The sequence below is a fragment of the Urocampus carinirostris genome, chromosome 12 (assembly GCF_059441175.1).
Source record: "Urocampus carinirostris isolate Australia breed hairy pipefish chromosome 12, RoL_Ucar_1.0, whole genome shotgun sequence".
In the NCBI taxonomy this organism is placed as follows: Eukaryota; Metazoa; Chordata; class Actinopteri; order Syngnathiformes; family Syngnathidae; genus Urocampus; species Urocampus carinirostris.
Genome location: NC_142360.1, coordinates 19,473,410 through 19,488,668, shown reverse-complemented (window position 1 = coordinate 19,488,668; position 15,259 = coordinate 19,473,410). Strand labels below are relative to the sequence as shown.

The following is a 15,259-nucleotide window of genomic DNA, read 5'->3' as shown; positions in this document are numbered from 1 at the left end:
CTGCCTGTATTTCCTGTAAAGCCTAAGATTGTGCTGTCATCAGCAAATTAAATATGTTTTAATTTAAATAGTATATTACCAAAGCCATTTATCTACAATAAAAACAATAAAGGTTCTAAAACAGACCATTGAGGGACTCCTCAGCTGATACTTATAAGACATTGATATATGTTGCCAATCTGAACGTATGAAGATCGATTTAAAATATATTATTAGTACCAGTGATGAGGATTTTTTTTACATTCCATAATGCTGTAATCTTTGGAGTACTTTATATCAAAAGCTTTACCCGAAACCATGAATGCTCTTTGATCTGTAGGTTGTTTATCACATTCATCAGTTGTTAGATGTCAGGGTAGTGTGGCCGAGTGGTCTAAGGCGCTGGATTTAGGCTCCAGTCTCTCAGGAGGCGTGGGTTCAAATCCCACCACTGCCAGTGATTTCTTATATATACAAAATATATGTACATAATATTTTCCTTTCTTCAAATTTTATTTATTTGTATTTTATCCAAGTTTTAAACGTATTTGATTAACAAGAAAATCTTGAATATAAGTACTATATCTTCCTCAATATAACTCCCCTGGATTAAAAAGTGCACCCTCCATTAATAGTCTTTTGTCATATATTTTTCATATTTAAAGCACACTGTATATACGCACACATATATATTGTGTGTGTATATTCATATATGTGTGTGTGTATTCATATGTAAGTTTGTAAAAAAAGCTAAAAAAAAAAATCAGAGAGAGAGAGAGAGAGAGAGAGAGAGAGAGAGAGAGAGAGAGAGAGAGAGAGAGAGAGAGAAAGAAGCCTTCACAAATAAAATATGAACATTCGCGTTTGCTTCGCGCTCTGTCCCTCGAATCAAGTCGATTTGTCGGGCTCGGGATGGTTTGGGCTTCAAAATGCAAGGTTTTTTTAGGCTCCTTCTTACTTCTAGCAACGCAACATCTAGAGGTCAATTTAATTTAATACTCCATGTCCATTTAATACTCAATTACCTAAATTTGTATTGAAATCCAAATCACTTCAGTAGCTTTGGCTACAGTATAACAAAATCCATATACCGCAAATTCCGGACTATAAGCCGCTACTTTTTTCGCAAATTTTCAACCCTGCGGCTTATTCAGAGATGCGGCCGATTTATGTAATTTTTTTTTAACGGCCGCCAGCGGCGCTCGAGTATGAGAGGTTGGCACAAGAAAATCTAGCCAGCGCACAAAAATGAGGGCTCAAAATTACTTAATAGGAATCGACTTAAGTCAAAGTTACAGTGCATGAAGGTAAAAATACACGGGTTCCCCTGGCGTTGTGTCCTAAATGTGGTATTTTGAAGTCGAACGAAGTTGAAAAAAGTTAGTAGAGTATGTCGAGAACCGGCTCTTCGGCTCGGCTCACTAAAAAGGGTCCTAAACGGCTCTTCAGGTTGTTTTTGCTTCTTTAATCCCAACATGACCAAATATTAAGTACAATTATGCACAAAATGACTTAAAGGGAGGGGGGAATAGAACAAAAAAGAAAAAAATACCAAAATGAAAAAGTAGTAAAAAAGCTGAGGAAAAAAGAAACAAAAGGAAGAGAAAAAAAGAAGGAAAAATTTAGAAAAAAGCCAGAAAAAAAGAAAAGAAAGAAATGTAGAAAAAAAGTAAATAGAGAACAAAAAGAAAAAAGTAACAGCTCGGAAAAAATAAACACAATGAGATTTTTTTTTAAAGGAATAAAAAAAAAGTAAAAAAAAAACACCGAAAAAAGAATAAAAAGTTTGTGTAGCATTCAAATAATTTCCAATTATATCAAGTGAATCATGTTGCCAACATTGTACTTCCACTAAAAAATGTGATTAAGTGCGGTTCTGTATCTTACAACCGACTAAATAAGCCCCCCAAAATGTTAATATTATGCGACAAAATATATCAGGAAATAAAAAGTAATGGATATCTTGTGAAAGAATTGTAAGAACAAACGACGTATGTAGGCCGTACAACCTTTGCAATAGTACATGAGTCAATCCATTCAAAAGAGAAAAATAATTTTGCATCTGAAACTCAGCAAAATGTAACTTGATGTCAAGTTTTGGACATGTTTGATAATTAATTATCTTGCCACACTTGGGATTATGGTGGCTCACTGTTGTTTCAAGCGTTGCTCACCGACTTTGTGTGAACGCTCAAACCCGTGGAAAATTAGAAGGAACATCGCTCACCACCCACGAAAACGGGTCTGTAACCCGCTTTTGGGTTGAGACACACAAGTTAGAGTGCTTTTTGATAAGCAGTAGCTAGCATATGTGCACACTTATGAGTGGCATGGCAATGCGTGCTACTGAATAATAATGAGGCCAGGCAGGTCATACGGGCGCACCACACAACAGCTTCCCATGGAGGGCACATCACAACATGTTTCACGCTGCAGACTTCATTGTAAGTGTGCAGATGGGGGGTGTAAGAGTCATGCTGACATTAACACACACACACACATGGCCTTACTTGTAAGTGTGAGGTCGAGGGGTTAAGATGAACAGTGGCTAAATTAATTACACAGCAGCATAACATAAAAAACAGGGAGGGTTGAAAACACTAATTTACACAAACGGAAACTGAAATATTAAACACGTTCACTAATGTGAGGTCAGCACCCAGTGTGTTTGTAGCAATTGAGGGTAAGTGCCTATGCTTGTGAATCTGTGTGTGAACAGTTTGTGCAATTTGCAGAGTGATACAGACGCTGCCCTACTTACGAACAACATAGGTTCTGGACGATCGTTCGTAAATTGAATTTGTTTGTAAGTTGCTTCAGTGCTATATTCTGTATGTTTAAGGTTTATATAAGTATATTTAAGGCTTGTATAAGTAGCCTGTATTGTTTTTTCCTAAAATAAACATTTCATTAAATAATATGCTCTATAAAGATAAATAGAGTTTAGTTTAACGTACTTTTGGAAGATGGGCTTCAAGAGTTAGGTGACTTCCTCCTCTGTGGTAAAAAGTGGCCGAAAAAAAGCGATCCAACCATTTTCTCAACCGCATCAAGCTTACTTATTCCACTTTCATTACAAATGAAACAGCTCTTCTCGTCTTTACACTTTACGCCAACCATATTGAATTGATGCGCGAGATATTAAACAATAAAAACGTCATAGTTCTTAGTGCGCTGGAGATACAGTATAGTATGTTTATACACGAATTGGGACTGTGACAGGAAGAGGAAGCCGGATTTCTTCTTCTGGGTTGATGCTGGGAGAGCTTTCACAGCGCCACACGCCGGTAGCAGCGGAAAGAAGCACTACAGTACTGTCCTCTACTCATAAAATGATGCACACAATACAAAATCTAACCTACAGATATGTCCGTATATTTCTTGACATCCCGAAAAAAATCTTCGTACCTACCGTTTTTCGTAACCCCAATGTTCGTAAGTAGGGGAGCATCTGTACTCTATACTGAACATTTAGTTAAAGGTGGGTTGCGTTGTTTGAGTGTTAGGAGGATAGGTTTCTTGTAGGTTAAAGTGACTACAATATCATTTTGGTTGGGTTGAACTCAAATATCTGCTTGCTACTTGCTGCAAGCGTTTTTTTTCGGATTACATGCAGTTTTGTAAGAGAATAAGCTTAATCTCACCTAGTATTCCACACCATCAGCCAGCAGTATGCAGTCTGTTGAATGGGTGTTGGGTGCAGCAGTGCAAAGCAATCGCGGGGTAATTTAAGCTGAGGTCAGTACTGGCCCTGGGCAGTTGTATCCTTCGCTTGATATTGCTTCTCCCTTGCTCATTTTAGGCCCAATTTGTCGTTTTTGCCCCCTTATTGCTGCAACTGTTTGTCTGTCCTCTGTCTTGTGGACATTTTGTTTGCTAATATTAAACGCTCAAACAGACTGATTTCAGAAGAAATTATTTTCGACTATCTAAAGTTTTGCATTTGAGGGCAAAAAACATTATTGTTGCTAGAAATTAGTGGTTGAACATCTCATCGTGAGGCCGAAACAAAAAATTAAATGATTGTCACTGGGTCGGACAGATATCGAGACAGATGTCTAATCATCTTGCTTGCAGCAAACTAAAATATACTACCCTTGTATATAAGTCACATAGTCAAACAGAAATTAATTCTTGGAATGTACAGCTATACTGGTTATGGCTAATGCTGAGTATGTACCTGTGTTAATACTAGGATTCATCACGAGCTCAGTATGCTATACATCCTAGGGCATGGGTGGGCAAACTACAGTCAGCAGGCCATATCTGTCCCTTTACGCTTTTTCATTTCGCTTGTGAAACAAAATGGTAAAAATATAAAGATAATTTGTAGAAAATTACTAATTAAAAAGTTCTGTGGATGAAAAGGTGTTGATTTGGTGTCATTCCTGTCACCACTGTGCCAAACATTCTAATAGCTGGATTCGATTTCTACAATTGCTATTTTTATCGTGTATTCATTTTAACTATAAAGACAGTTATCAATTTATTGGGAAAAAAACAAAACTTCTTAGCTAGCTGTATTCTATTTAAAATGTTTCAAAGCATTTGATCAAATTTATTGAAATAAAAAGGGACATCATTTATCACTTTGCTTTGATTTATAGCTGTTCAAAACCAATTTGATTAAATAATCTATGTTTAGACAAAAAATAAATATGATATGTGCTTGTAAATAGATGTCTGCATGTTGGTTAATTCATATATGCAGATCATTGTTGCTATTCCGACTTATTTTTATTTGTTTTTTGCATTTATTGAATGTAGATAAGACTTTTTGAGGTTTTGATATAAGAAAAATCTGTGTGCTGAAGTATTAAAATTGAGAGTGTACCGTCAAATCGAAAAAATACAATCAATTTGTTTTCCTCCTCGCCTGGCCCTTCTGATTGTTTTTTAACCCAATGCGGCTTTTAAAACAAAAAACTTTACCCTCCCGTAATTCAAATAACTGTGAGGGATCACAGTCCCGAATTATGGTACAGTGCCTAGTGAAAGTATTGGCCCCCCTATTACTTTTTGTCATATTACCACATTTCAGGCTTCAAACTTAAAGCCCAAAACCTAAAAATATTTCTAAGAGTCAACAACATGCGGGACACATTAAGTGGAACTAAATTATTTCAACATCTATCATATTTTATGGATTGGTGCCAACATTGCCACGACCCAAAAATAGACCAGGAACCGTCAACAGTGGAGAAAGCTGTCCAGAGTTGCGTCATCATTGGGGCCCCGACAACCCATGCTGTTAAGAGAATCCGTGAACTGTGATACTATATTTACAACTAAAAAGTAGATTGTGTAAATGTTTTGAACTACCGCCCCCTACCCCTCTTGTTCTCTTGCCCCAGAGCACAATGAAACACCAACGTGACCCTGTCCACCCCTGTCCAGTGCCCTGGGATGGAGCCTGGCCGACTTACAGGGACTCAACCCACCCATGCCCATTTTCATCTACCCTGTCCATTCCCCTCTCTGTACGCCCCAGAACCAGCCCCCGCAATACCCCCAGCCGCGGCGACAAGCTGGCCAACCGCCTGACATATACCCCACAGGAGCTCCCCCCGCCCCTACACTCCAGGGGCCTTCCGAACATGGGAGTCTAGCCCAAGGGGAGGGCAAAAGCCCCGTGGACGCAGATTCAAGTTGTCAGATTTAAATTAAGTGATTCCATTTGCAGTTATCCCTTGTTTCTTACGGGGGTTACATTTTAAAAGGAACCAGTGATAGGCAAAATCCATGAAGGGGCTGCAACTAATGAATATTTGAATATACTATGAAACGATAGTCGAGTAATCACATAACTATTCATTTTTTTCCTAAATGCAGCATGACAATGATTTAATCATGTGGAAAATGATATACAAAGGTACAATAGAATAGAATACAATTTACTTTTATTGTCAATTATTGTAACCATACACACAGAAGAAAATGTTGATACACCTGACCCGTACAGTTAAACTATAGCGAGCCGATGCAGCCAAACAGGACACCGCCATTTTTGACCCAACTGCTGTGTTGGGAGTCATCAGGTGACCAAACCCCCCAATTCCAAACCTTAGTGCTGAGCGCCAAGCAGGAAGGCAATAAGTACCAATCTTGTAAGTCTTAAGTATGACTTGGCCGAGGCTTGAACCAGCGACCCCCCAGTCTTGGAGCGGGCGCCCTACCATCCAGGCTAAACCAAGCAATGAAAAATACATTATGTATTGAACTTACTTCCGATTCGTACAAAAAAAATAATAGGCACAGTGATGGTCAGTAGAGATATAAATCCATAAATAAACCTTTGTTGAATTTATAGTCATAGGTAAATGAATAATACATGAAAATCAAATAAACATTTTTATCCCAGTAAATCAAAAACTGGCTCAATCGCAGCAGTAGAGCAGTAAATAAAACAAATATGTGCAGTTTGTGAAGTCAATTCAGTGTTCAACTCCAAAGTCCGTAAGAAAAGAAGTTAACAATTCTCAACAGTTTGAAAACCAGCCAATGTGTTTCTCAAATGAAGAACAGTTACCGATGCAGTATCATTTAATTTTAACCACATTTCTAATTTTATCAACCGTATTTTCCAGGAAATAAGGTACCCTTGACTATAAGACGTACTTTCAAATTTCTGGCCAATTTGGGGTTTTTAGGTGCGCCTTGTGGTACATAAAATACTGTAATTATTTCCTCTTAGGATAACTTTATGTTACTGTCTTAATAATTACCGGACTTCCGAGTGATTTTAGTGTGAATAGTTCTTATTAAATTCACCTCTTTACCTTTCAGAATAACTGGCTTAGAGACATCAAAATTGTAACAAAGAAGCCTTGCTCACATCAGCCCGATTGGCAAGGCAGTTGTGCCTCGTCTAAGTGAGGCAGCCATAATAAGACCCTTGGGACACCACATTTCGTTACTATGACTACTAAGGGTGGAGCTCCAAAGAGCAACACTTAAAGCCCATGACCCTAAACAACGTATTGTGATCCGCAAATCACACGCAAGCTGGTAAGAATTCTAGTATTCTACCGGAAGCAAGCACAAAAAACACGAAATACACTTGTGAATTACTAATCTAGCCCCACTAAAATGTGTTTGAATTTCACACTTGATGGGTGAGCAGGAACTTAAGGGACAAAACTGTACGCTATACAAATCTACTTAATCTGTCCCCTTTAAATTAAGACCTCTACAAAAAAATTTCAATGTAAAACAGACTTAAATTCAAAAGCTGGCGTTTTCATGTAGTAAATAGGGGTGGGTGATAGTTATTTTAGTATCAATCCAATTCAAGTAAATAAATGGTAGTACAGTATTGATCAATACCTATCCGATACTTTTTGCTTGAAAATTTCTCGATCGCTGAATAATTGAACGCCATTAAATTTGTGTATATTTCCGATAAACACAGCATAAATATTTTAGGCACTCAAATGTTTTAAATTGTTTTATCAAACAACTACAACTCTTAAACAGTATTAAAGTATACATAGAAATACTTCTGTTGCACCAAGCGACTCTGGTGGGGATGAGCGGTGCAGAAAATGGATGGATGGATGTATTTCTATTACAACTGTTTCTGAACAAAAGCCAAGAGAGTCAACTTAAAAAACAGTATTGTAACGAAATGAACTCAAGTCAAGTCACATCTATTTGTATAGCCATTAATCACAAAATGTCTCAAAGGACTGCACAGGTTACAATTACACCATCCCCTGATCTTAAAACAAAAAATACAGATATAACAATGTCAACATGTCAACCATACCCTTCCATTGCACAATATTTTGAAATGAAGTCAGAAAGTGCAAATAGTTAAAAAAATACAATCTAAAAACCTTAAACAGTACATAATAATGATAATTATACTACAACTGTTACTGGGAGAGTAAAAAAAAAAAGATAATGTATCAACAAACTTTTTGGCTCTGTTGCCATGACAGCGGGCTAACAGGTTTGAATCCAGGAGAATCACTGTTTACATTTATGGTTGTAGCTCATTGTTCTCTGTAGGGTAAACTTTTTTCATGTCTTTATGTAAATTTGCCACAGTAGCGGACTACTTTGCCACTCAAATGACCCCTAAAATTGTCCCTTTTCTCTTGATGATAAAACAGTCCACACCAGGCTTTGCTTTCTGTTTGCCTCTTGTCATATTTAGCTTCAAATAAGGCTGCGCAGAGAGATTTAGTCCGGTCTATTGCCTGGCAGGAAACATGCAGCTGCAGGTCAGGTAGGGAGAGGTGCTAAAGTCACACAAAAGGCATACACTTAGAGTAACCAAGGGTGCTGGGTGAGAGAGAAAAGGGCTGTGCTGTCTGCATATAGAAGCGGCACTTTGAGGAAATTGGTAGAAGGCTGAAGTATCTATTTATCCCATGACAATAGTGTCAATCCATTCCAAGTACTTGCTTACTATCTATAATATTGATATTTGGATCGATGCGCCAGACCCTAGTAGTAAATGCTTTTTTATGCTTGATGGCGCTTTTGCAATCCCCTGCTGTCTGTTTGACACAGTATCATGTCATTAATCTGCAGTCTAGATTAACCATACACACTTATGTGGCTCAGTTGTATTTACATTTCCTCTAATCTTCTGTGCTCTGTTTTTGTCACGTGTTTGCTCTTGAATAAACTGGTTTAATTTATTTTAATGTATTTTTTTTTCCCGAAAAATAATATTCAAAAATAAATTAATGTCTAAAGTACTGTTTGACTGTTTGTTTCCACATAAGGTTACTGTTTTGTTTTTTCACTGATATATACAACTCTATTATCAAACTGAGCACATGCTGGTGTTCAGATTGCTTGAAAGAGACTTTTTTGGTCTAAAAATAAAACCGAACACACTTCTGTAATCTCATTCTTACCATGCAGACAGAAACAAAACAAATAGAATTCACTTTATCTTATGTGTGTGGATATAGAATAACAGGCTCCCCAGGAGCCATCACTATCCTAAACAAGTGCACAAGACTGGGATATTTTGCCAGTTCTATTGAAAAATGGGTATTGAATAGAAAAATGGGTATTCATATCTTATCTATTGACCTATTTTGTAATGTTGTTGCTGTTAAATATTAGTGGCCTCCTTTAACAGAACTGTTGTTATAATGCACTATTTTTCATTCCACCATTAATACGAAAGAAGATAGCGCTTACAATTTGGCCCAGTTTCCAAACACTGCCATGTCAATATTATTGCTTAGATATCCAAGATTATTTCATTGAATTTTCTCTCTTAAGTTTTTATTACGTGTTTGATCCGCCTGCAAATAGTTCGACTGAAATTTTTGGGTTATTACTTTGATCTTCGGATTAATCATGCATGTAAACCCATTCTACTGATCTGACTCCTTGTGCACATTGCTGTGCATGCTTGATGTGTCCGTCTATGTTACTCTTTCTTCTTCGTTGGTGCGGAAAAGAACTATGGACTTAAGGTATAGAATGGGATAATACGTTTAGGTTTGGTGGACACACGAGCAGGATTGACAGTTTTATTTGGGAAAAAAGGGGAATTAAACAAAAAGCGCTCCGCACAGGGAGGGAGATAAGAAATGTTTGAAACAGAAAACACAGACCGGGTCAACTCAGGTCTGGAGAAATAATGACAGTCTTTGGGGCATGGTAGGGCGACAAGGAGTGAGAACTTGGGCAGGCAGGGATGGCTCGAAGCGCAGCGATCTGACAACTAAGGTTGTCAGTAGGCCTAGACGATTTTTTTAAGAAGTAAATTGCAATTTCAATGCGATTTTTGAATGTAAAAGAAAAGTGCATTTTCTGTGCGAAGTTTATTTTTTGGGGAGAACAAACATAGTGACATGCGAACATAACTGATGACGTACTTAGAGACTGAGAGTACGATTGTAACAAATGATCAGCTATGTTATGAAAACAGGATTGCAGTTGAATAAATGGTCTTTATTGTCATTATACAAAAAGACAACACAATTCGAGGGCTATTCCATTCAGTGTAAGAAAACGATTAAGAGAGCGGCTAGCAAGCTACATGCTAGAGTCAGTCCCGACTATTTCTGCAAGGTCATTGTGATCATTGAAATACAAGAGTCACAAATATAGAGGTTTTTCTACGAGTAGTAGCTTCAAGTCGTCCATTTCATGGGTAATGGATCTGGGGTTGATGACTAGCCATGGTCGGCAGCGGTGGCTTGAGAGTTGTTAGCCTAGCTGTTAGCTTTCCATGCTGACGCCGCGTGAGTCAATTCCCGGACCGGGTAAAAATCCAGGCAGCACCTCCCGGTGATCAGCTTCTCCTTACACTTTTCCGACTTTCCTAAAAGTCTGATTTAATTAATGAATTTAATTACGATGTAACAAAACGCTAAAGCGTTTGTTTTGGTTGCTTTTTGTGGAAGGGCTGTTTGACTGACAGGCGACTTACACCAGCCTATCAAAGTCATGAACGTACGCACGTCTTGCAAACTTTGCCTCACCTTTAACAGCTGGTACCATTTGAACTTGCTTCTGATTTGCCAGCGCTGTCAAGCGAAGAAATGTGACAATTTTTGGTGGCCAAACAATCCTTCAATCAAATAACAGGAACTCGGAATCCTTGAAAAAACTGCAGTGGTTTGCGATTACACTATAGCACTGTGTTACATCGCGATATCAATTCAATTTTGGTGAATCGTGCTGCCCTAGTTGTCAGCGTAGCCCGTTTTTACAAAGCAATGGGCAGAAGGTGTGGTGACGAGCAATGACACACTGGATCATGACAAATACAGTACGTGCAAACTCTGGATAACTCTATGAACAATTATTCTGTGAATTTGGGCATTTTAATTTTCACCGATCACAGGTTCTTTTTGTAAATTGTCAATTTTAAACCACTCCATTGTAGATTTTTCTTTATATTTAGGGTCATTTTCCAGCTGGAAGGTCAACCTGTTCCCCGTTCTCAGGTCTCTTGCAGACTCCAACAGATTTTCTGCCAGAATGGCCCTGTAATTGGTTCATCAATCTTCCCATCAACTCTAACCATCTTCCTGGTCTATGCTAAAGAAAAGCAACCCCAGCGCATGATGCTACCAACACCTTATTTGACAATGGGCGTGGTTTAGAAAGTTTAGAGGGACGACCAGGTCTCGGTAGCTTTGCAGTGGTTTTGTCACGGACCAGGAACGGAGACAGGACAGAGTAGCGTTCGTTTACTCAGTTTTATTGAAAAAAGAGGGAGAGCAGTGCTTGCTTCCACGATCCGATGATCGACGGACACGGGTAGCAGATAGCTGGAACACGGAAGTTGCACTTCTGTGTCGAGCAAGGATAATCGTAGACAGCCGGGTTACTGACTAGCCGGGACGGCAGAGCAAGGGTGGCATCGAGTTCAGAAAAGAGGTCAGCAACAGGTATCAGGCAGGAAATGGGGCAAAACAGGTCGGATGTCGGGATGACAGATCAGGGCAGAAACGGGTCCAGAAACAGGTCGGCAACAGGTATCAGGTAGGAGAAAACAGGGCAGGAAAATGTCTGAAGGTATGAGCTTGCCTAGCTGGGAGCATCGGTTCGCAACGATCTGACGGCTTCCTTTTGAAAGCCGGGGGTTTAAAAGGAGTCTCTGAACCAATCAGCTCTCAGGGCTGTTGGTGCCAATTGGGCAGTCACAGGTGCACTGAATCAGCAATCATGACAGGTTTTATACTGTCTACATTTTGATATTATTGCTCGGACAGTGCTCCGGGAGATATGTAGAATTTGCAAAATCTTTTTGTATCCCAGAGTTCGGCAACCAGTGGCTCGGCGATGAAATGTCGCTCGAGAATATTTCCTCTTTAGCTTTTCAATTTTGAAAAGCGCTAAGTCCATTTTGGTGTGTGCATAGCCCCAGTAATGCTGATAATAAAAGCTGTTTGGTCCAGTTGAAAATGGGTAACGTCTTAACTACAATTTACAATCAAGGTGGCTGTATGTTGCTAAGGAATCTTTTATATGGAAGCTCATAAAATAATGTAAGTTCACTGTTGAGACACTCTATGATAAAAACCCTCAGAACAAACTGCAAACACCCAAAGACACGAGCCAAGCACACAGCGTCACAAGCCAGAAACGGAGACAGGACCCAATAGCGTTCGTTTTTACTCAGTTTTATTGAGAAAGAGAGCAGTGCTTGCTTCACGATCCGATGATCGTCGGACAAGGGTAGGTGATGGCAGGAACGCGGAAGTGGCACTTCCGTGTCTAGCGAGGATAGTCGTAGGCAGCGGGAAAACTGGTCGATAGCCGGGACGGGGGAGCAAGGGCGGTAACGAGTCCAGATAAGAGGTCGGCATCAGGTATCAGGCAGTAGAAAACAGGGCAGGAGAGTGTCGGAAGGTACAGAGCTTGCCTAGCTGAAACCGTAGGTTCGCAGGATGGTCTGACAGCTTCCTCTTGGAAGCCAGGGGTTTAAAAGGAGTCAGGGAACCAATCAGGGACCAGGGCTGTTGGCGCCAATGGGGCAGTTGCAGGTGCCCCGAATCAAAAATCATGACACACAGAGCAATTTGATTGGGTGAGTGGTAGGAAGATATTTGTACACATAGTACGCTCCCCTCTCTCACAGAGGCCCACTGTGTGAACTTTTTGTTTGCATTTTTGGGTGACATTTTTCAACTTGCAACGGTTTAAAATAAATAAATAAATAAATAAATAAATAAAAGGACAAAATGAGCTTCAGCAATCTTAAGTAAAAGTGGGAAGGAGACAAGTGTTGATATGGGACACAGGTTCTGGAATTATCATGTCATGTTTTTTTCAAACCATCTACAGTAACAACACACAATGAAATAGAATTGAATCCCGACACCTGTGGGATCGCATTCCTGTGTTGAACTTTTCCACAACTTTATCCCAGACCTCCTTTGTTTGTTCTTTGGTCTTCATAACGCTAGTGTCTCCTTTTACAGACCTCCGAGTCCTCCACAGAGCAGGTGCATTTAAACTGAGACTGAACGACATTAATCATTCTTCTTCGTTATTTCGTTCTCGATGTCTTGACTATACTTTCTATTTATATCGCAACTCATTTGATCAATTCCATGGAAAACACACTATTGTCCCGGGCAACCCCAAACTTTTGAACGGAAGTGTATTTATCTTCTTTTTATTCTGGAGTGGGGCTTACACTCAATCAATGTATTGAGACAGCCATAGCCGAGTAGCTTGGTCCTCTTTTTTCCAACCTCTACATTTAGACTGCCTCTGTCACTTCCTAAGATGTTTTCACCAGCAACAAGTCCCTTTTTGTGCTCTTTGATTAGCTTTGGCCTTCACCCTCCTGCACTATTATGTGTCATTGGAGCTTGAACCTTTGGAAGCAGGCTGACACCTCAATGGGAGGCCCTTCCTAATGTGTGTGTGTGTGTGTACTGCTATTGGTTACCTTCTTAGAGCCATTTTCAGGATTTTTTTCTTTTGTTGTGGGGAACAATAGTCCTTATCAGGACATTTTGGTGGTCCTAATGTCATAGAGTTAAGATTCGAGGGTGTTTTTGGTTGGTCTTAGGGAGAAGGTGAGGGTTAGGCAATACGATTTGATGGTTAAGGTTAGGGTAAGGGGCTAGGCAGTATATGTTGATGGAATGTCTCATTAGAATAGAAAAAACATACTATGTGTTTGTGGTAGTAAATTGATTACGCCACTTACTTTTTTAAAGACAAAAAAATTGAGTGGAGCGGGGGAGGGCAAACTTTTTGAGACGGCAGGAGGATTTTTTTTTATTTGACTCTTTAAATATTTGGAGATACAGTCTCGAATCTGATACCACGGCAATACAGAACATGACGAAAAAGGAGAACGGAGGCCTATCGGATTTTTTTTTTATGGGCATTGCTAATTTATAGATAGGTAGCTCCATTTCTCCATTTTATGGCATTTTAATTTTTTCATCATAAACATTACAGTCATTCAAAAATCGTAAATGGAGTTAAGTCTTTTCAGAATAGCAGTAACGATATGCATTTATGAATAAGTAAACAGGCAGGCATCGACATGCGTTTTATATTTATTATTTTTTTATTTTTCTCTGAATTAAAGTAAAGTGGTATATTGTTTTTTTTCTAAGGACTAAATTGGAAAATGTTCTTCAGAAAATGAATATCCATCCTTCCGTTGAAAGAAACCTGGAGACAAGATTGGCATCAAATCAACATTTTTTTATATGACACATTTTGTAATATCTTACAATTGTGTATACATTTTAATTTTCAACATTTTCATTTTGCGGACTGGAGTACAGGCCATATGTGGCTCCCGTGCAATAGTTTGCTCACCCCTAAGTATTGAGACAACTGTGATTCCATGAAAATGTTGTCTACTTGTACATATTACATGATAATACAATCCTACATGCACAACTACCACAATAGTGCTTTTGTAACCTCCTAGGTTGCAAAGAAATTCTTATCAAATTGGTGATTTTTCTTCAATTATGATCTTTTTATGATTGTGAGTATGCAAAATCTATTTAAATTAAAATCTCAATTGCTAAGCCCTATATTATTACGCCCAGAATAATAACACAAGTTTGTGCTGGCCGTATACCGAATGGGCCAGCAAGAGGATGCTGTTCCGTCTGGCATGGTCCATCTGCCATCTTTTATGCTTTGTAGCCCATTAATTTCCACATTACTATGCACCCACTTTGAGCCCCCAGCACCCCATCCAACATGCCCTCCGCTGGAAAAGATAATTATGAAGTCTTTCATAGAAAATGGAAAGATTGTTGTAGCTGAAACACCCCTTATTTGTTCATTGAGCCATATTTTGGGCGTAATACATTGCAGTAGAATGTAAAACTATTCCCTGAAGTTAAAAAAAAACAACATTCAATGAATTAGAGCGTCTGTGAAAAGCCGTGTAAAGACATTCCAATGCACACTCCACTTGGCATCGACAGGACCCAGTGACCCGATTGTGACACAAGGTGCAAGCGTAATTGGCCCTTAGTGTTACCACTGTGATCTATTTGTCCATCTACTATCTAGCTTCATTACATGTCTTAATGACCAAGAAAAGTACTTCTTTTTTCTTTGTTACCAGATGGCTGTGTAGGCTCTTTTTCAATACTCTTGCTGTGATTCGACAGTCAAAGGGAAGTTGTGCATTTTTGAACCCCTCCTAGTGTTAAACAACTTCAGTCCTTAAAAAGTAAAGAATATTCATTTGAATATTAACCAATAATACCTGAACTATCGGATAAAGTGGCAATTTTTTAAATACTCACAGGTCAAGAAATGTTATTTATTTCACATCAGATGGGTCTCACCTAGACGG

At 38.9% G+C, this 15,259-nt stretch overlaps 1 protein-coding gene and 1 non-coding gene across 5 annotated transcripts in view; both read left to right on the top strand.

Moving 5' to 3' along the window:
* LOC148355190 (low-density lipoprotein receptor-related protein 8-like) overlaps positions 1–15,259 on the top strand; it is a 245,425-nt gene that overhangs the window by 16,683 nt on the left and 213,483 nt on the right. The window lies entirely within an intron of this gene.
* trnal-uag (transfer RNA leucine (anticodon UAG)) lies at positions 355–436 on the top strand. The gene has a single exon. It is a non-coding gene; the product is annotated as a tRNA-Leu (tRNA).